The sequence below is a fragment of the Populus euphratica genome, unplaced genomic scaffold, assembly GCF_000495115.2.
Source record: "Populus euphratica unplaced genomic scaffold, PopEup_1.0 scaffold611.1, whole genome shotgun sequence".
Taxonomy (NCBI): domain Eukaryota; kingdom Viridiplantae; phylum Streptophyta; class Magnoliopsida; order Malpighiales; family Salicaceae; genus Populus; species Populus euphratica.
In genome coordinates, this window is record NW_011500188.1 from 216,130 (window position 1) to 220,956 (window position 4,827).

Genomic DNA, 4,827 nt, shown 5'->3' on the forward strand with positions numbered 1-4,827 from the left:
TTGTTTTTATCATTGTTTAATCCTTACATTAATCTTACTATCTCAAAGTTCTCATCAACTTCTTTTTTTTTCTTTATTATTGTTGTTGCTGCTGCTGCTGCTGCTGCTGCTGCTGCTTATAATTTATATAATTAACTTTTTTATGGTTCGATCCCAGTCTTATCAAGTTATTTATTACTTTGATACTCTTGCATTTGGGAGAAAACATCAATCTTTTGGTCGTTTCACCTTGCTAAGGCAATGACAGATGAGTTATCCATATAAATTTATGAACAATAATGCAATAAGATTTTTTTTTATTAAGTGGCTTAGTGAAAATATCTGTAACTCCTTTAAACTTGATTTCTTATAACTCCTAGCATATCTCTCATCTTAGCGAAAACGTCATGTTTGAGTGGCTTAGTGAAAATATCTGCGATTTGGTCTTGGGTCTTTACATACTTCACTTTAACTACCTTATTTATAATATAATCTCTTAAGTAATGAAATCTTGTGTCAATATGCTTACTTCTATCATGAAACATAGGATCCTTTGCTAAGGCAATGACTGATGAGTTGTCCATATAAATTTATGCAAGCTTTTCTCATGACATTCACAACTCCTTTAGTAATCTTTTTAGCCATATGGAATGATAAACACATGTTGTAGAAGACAAAACTTGTAATGATCTTTTTATCATATGTTGATAATATGACTATAGATTGCTTCTTCAAACTTCATGTGAATGTTATGTCTCTAATGTAGAGGACAAAACTTGTAATGATCTTTTTATCATTTATATCTCCAACCCAATTACTATCACTATAAGCCATAAGATCAAAACTATTAGAGTAATCATATAATAAGCTAAAATCTATGGTACATTTGATTTATCAAAGAATTTGCTTCAAAGCTTTGAGATGTGTCATAGTTGGTGTCTCCAAGAACCCACTCACAAGTCATATTCTAAATAGAATATGTAGACAAGTGTATGTTAAATATCTCAAACTCCCAACTAGGCTCTTGAATGTTATAGAGTTTATCTTCTCTCTTTCATCATTCTTTGACATCTTTACTCCACACTCAACTAGAGCGTTCACTTTTGCACAATCCTCTATCTTGAACTTCTTGAGAATCTCTTTTGCAAACCTTTTTTAATTCATAAAGATTTCATTTTCTACTTGTTTGATCTCAATCCCTAGATAATAGGTCATGACCAATATTTTTTTTATCTCAAACTCCTTGATGATTTATTACTTGAAGTTTCCAAACATCTTTGGGTTACCAATAATCCATATAGAACCATATAATAAGAGTACCATTGCTTTCTTTTATCTTTATATAGATAGTATATTAATAAGGGCATTTTACAATACGACCATACCAAGCTTTTGAGCTTGTTTCAATTTAGGGTGACATTTCAGGGGATATATCAATTCAACCAATTTTGTGAAGTAAAAAAATTATGGATAAGTAACACGTCAAACCTAACCATATATTTTTCTTTACAAGATAATTTTTGCTAGTAATAATGGGATATAGAGAAAAGTTACTAGAATAATTCAACTACAAGAACTACATAGCATAATTAGCTAAAACAGGTCGAATATGATTGGCTTTCCATATTCCAATTCAGAAGCTCAAACTTAAGGTATGCTATATAATCTAATTCAATTAGTTGGTGAAAAAGCCTGCCTTTGTACGGTTCTTGTCATGGATAAAGACAATGCTAAAGTATTTTATAGTAAGGTTTTTGATCTTGAAAAAGAATTTTATAGCTTACAAAGTTACTTAACATACATAATAAATGAAGAATAGGCTGTTGAGGTTCAGATCTAGAGAGCTTATGAACTATTAAATATAGTTGTGTCTATATTTGGTTATACTGTGCTCTATAAAAATGAGCACTATATGTAGTACCCTCTATCTCAAGGTTTAACATCATGTCATTGTCAACTTCTGGTGTGGAAGGGATTATGGAGAATTACTTTTTTAATGCTTTATCTGTTTAATGGACCATCTAGCCTTGAACTTTTTGTAAAATGATTTATATGCTCATCTAGAAGTACTGGCTGTATTTATACTTGAGGCATGTGCTTGTGATATCATAGTTAAAGTTGAGTGAGGATAACATAAGGGCTTGCTAAATAAGTATTGGAAGACATGATTCTCTTATTGACTCCCTCTACAAACAAGTGAAATATTTTATAGAAGATGGGTGCCGAGTTAATCTTTATTTTTATATATTTATGTTCAATAAATATAATTCAAATTCAAGATAAATTATACATTACAAAGTACAAACATAATGTCAAGCAACATAAATTTAAAATTTAAAATATTTCTAAATAGTCAAGATTGAATATAACTTTAATTTAAAGTCTTAAAGTAATTCAACTTAAATAAAATACCAAAATATTATGAAAGTAAAATGTTTTAACATAAAATAAACATAAATCAAATATTATCTCCATCATTAACATAAAAATAAAGATCTTGATCTTGTGGTGGTTTGTAGGGAAAGTCATCAGCTAGACATTCTAATGGTCCATCATTTCCACCAAGCTCACTATTCTCTTCATCAAAACATGTCTCTTCATCCTCTAAAGTCAAAGTAGATAAAGGTGCTTCTATAGTCTCCCAACTTATATCATCTCCATCATTTCACAAATCCATTCATTCAATAGGTTAATGTTATCGAGGCTAATGAGATCTAAAGCATCCCTTATTTTGCTCAAATTCCTACAAAAAACAACATGAATATAAACCACATATATATTAGTGATAAATTTAATTTTAAAAAAAATTAATATCATTGTTAATAAAAATAGTAATAATCATTTTTAATATTATTATTAATATGATAATATCAATATTTTACCTTTGTTGAACCCTCAAATTATAATGAATAAATACTAGATCACTCAATCTTTCATGCTCTAGCCTATTGCGCCTTTTAGAATGAATGGATTCAAATATAAACCACATTTTTACACATCTAGTTGCACTACAACATTGACTAAGAATTCGAATTGCAAACTTTTGAAGTTCTTCGGTATCATTGCTAAATTGCTCCCACCATGCAACTAGATAAGAAAAAAGTTTAATAAATCAGATATTATAAATACAAAACAATATTATATTTACGAAACAAAATGTTATTACCTGGATTTAACTTTTCTCTTTCACGAATAGCTAGGGGCATGCCAAAATCACTAGTTGCTTTCTTATACTCCTCAAGTTAGCCACTAATTACATCTTGAGTGTCATAATCAGAGACCAATCTAGTAATTGTACTAAACAAACCTCAAGTAACCTCCTTTTGTTTTGAAAAAGAAGGCCTAAAATAGATTCCAGGATTAAGAAAACAACTTGCTGCATGTATTGGATTATGAAGTTGTTTATCCCATCTAGCATCAATTACTTGAATATATGGTCCATATTGAGAAACTCTATTTTTCAACCTTGTCTTGATGGCTTCTTTTGCTTTATCCATTGCCTCATATAAATAACCCATTGCTGGTTTTTCTTCACTATCTGCTAACCGAAGAACTCACACTAAATGCTCACTAACTTTGACTATATGTTCACATCGAGGCCAAAAGTCTTTATCTTGTAAAATTATGGTAGGTAATTCCTTTCCAACTTTACTTTTACCATGACTTGATTCTACCCATTTCATGCAAGTAAACATTTGTCGAAGCTCTTTCTTAAACTTAAGCAAACATTGGATGCTTAAAAAATGGGTAGCAAACCTTGTAATGCCAGGACGACATATATCATTTTCATTAGTAAAGTCTTTTCTCATTAAATCTAAAACCCATGCATGATTATATATAAATTTGGTTATGCTTCTTGCCTTCTTAATGGTTTCATCAATCATCGGAAAATATCTTGGATCATAAATATTTTCTAACAACAAATCAATACAATGGGCAGCACAAGAAAACCAAAAAAAGTGCCATACCTTTGTTGTAAAGCCTTCCCAGCAACCTTGAATGCAAACTCATTATTACTAACAAATTGGACGATATTTTCTTGCCCTACTTTTATGACAACTTCATCAAACATTTCAAGCAATGTCTCTTTATCTTTTCGAAGACCCGAAGTGTTAACTAACTTCAAGAATATGGTACCTCTTGGAGAATAAACAAGAAAATTCACAATTGGTACATTTCTTCTATTTGACCACCCATCTGCCATAATGGAGCATTCATAAAGTTTCCAATCAGCCTTAATTTCTGATGTAACCATATTATTCAATAATTTCACTCACATTTACCTAATGTTTTGTTCCTGTTTTATATGTAAAATGTCTTTATATTTTTTGTTTTATGTTTTGAAGGCACTTTTGGATGAAAAATGCAAAAAGAAGTAAATTGGAGGTAATTGACAGATTTGATGTTCAGTCGATGTTTTGTGCAGAGTGTGAGTTCTAGAGATTGAAATGAAGTGATTCTAGTGGCACTAAAAAGCTAACATCCATACCTTTCTGGAAATGTAATACAAGAAAAATAAAAAGAGAAAGATCATGGAAATCACATCCTTCAAAGTCAAATCTTGTATTCTACCACTATTGACCTTTGTCCATTCAAAATTGAATATCTGGAGCTATAGAAGTCGAATTGGTTCAAACTTAATTTTTTTGGATTCCTGACTCAAAACTTTGTAAACTTTCTAAATTTCAGCCAAAAAAGATGTCAGATGAGGGAGATATGATTTTTCAAAGATGACAACCGAATTCTGCCAGCAAATAGGTTTTGTGAAGAAATGAGTTCAAATTATGTTCCGAAGCTTCTAAACCAACATCCAAGTTTTTATATCAGCAATTTAGTTCCTCTAAGTCA

The 4,827-nt window shown here is 30.4% G+C and overlaps 1 long non-coding RNA gene across 1 annotated transcript in view; it reads right to left on the bottom strand.

The window, feature by feature from the left end:
- Positions 1-4,043: 4,043 nt before the first annotated feature.
- LOC105111672 (uncharacterized) overlaps positions 4,044-4,827 on the bottom strand; it is a 1,596-nt gene continuing 812 nt past the window's right edge. Inside the window, exons 2-3 of the long non-coding RNA XR_839641.1 lie at positions 4,097-4,213; positions 4,044-4,065 (exon numbers count right to left, since the gene is read on the bottom strand). This is a non-coding gene — a long non-coding RNA (uncharacterized LOC105111672). The remainder of the gene's footprint in view (positions 4,066-4,096; positions 4,214-4,827) is intronic.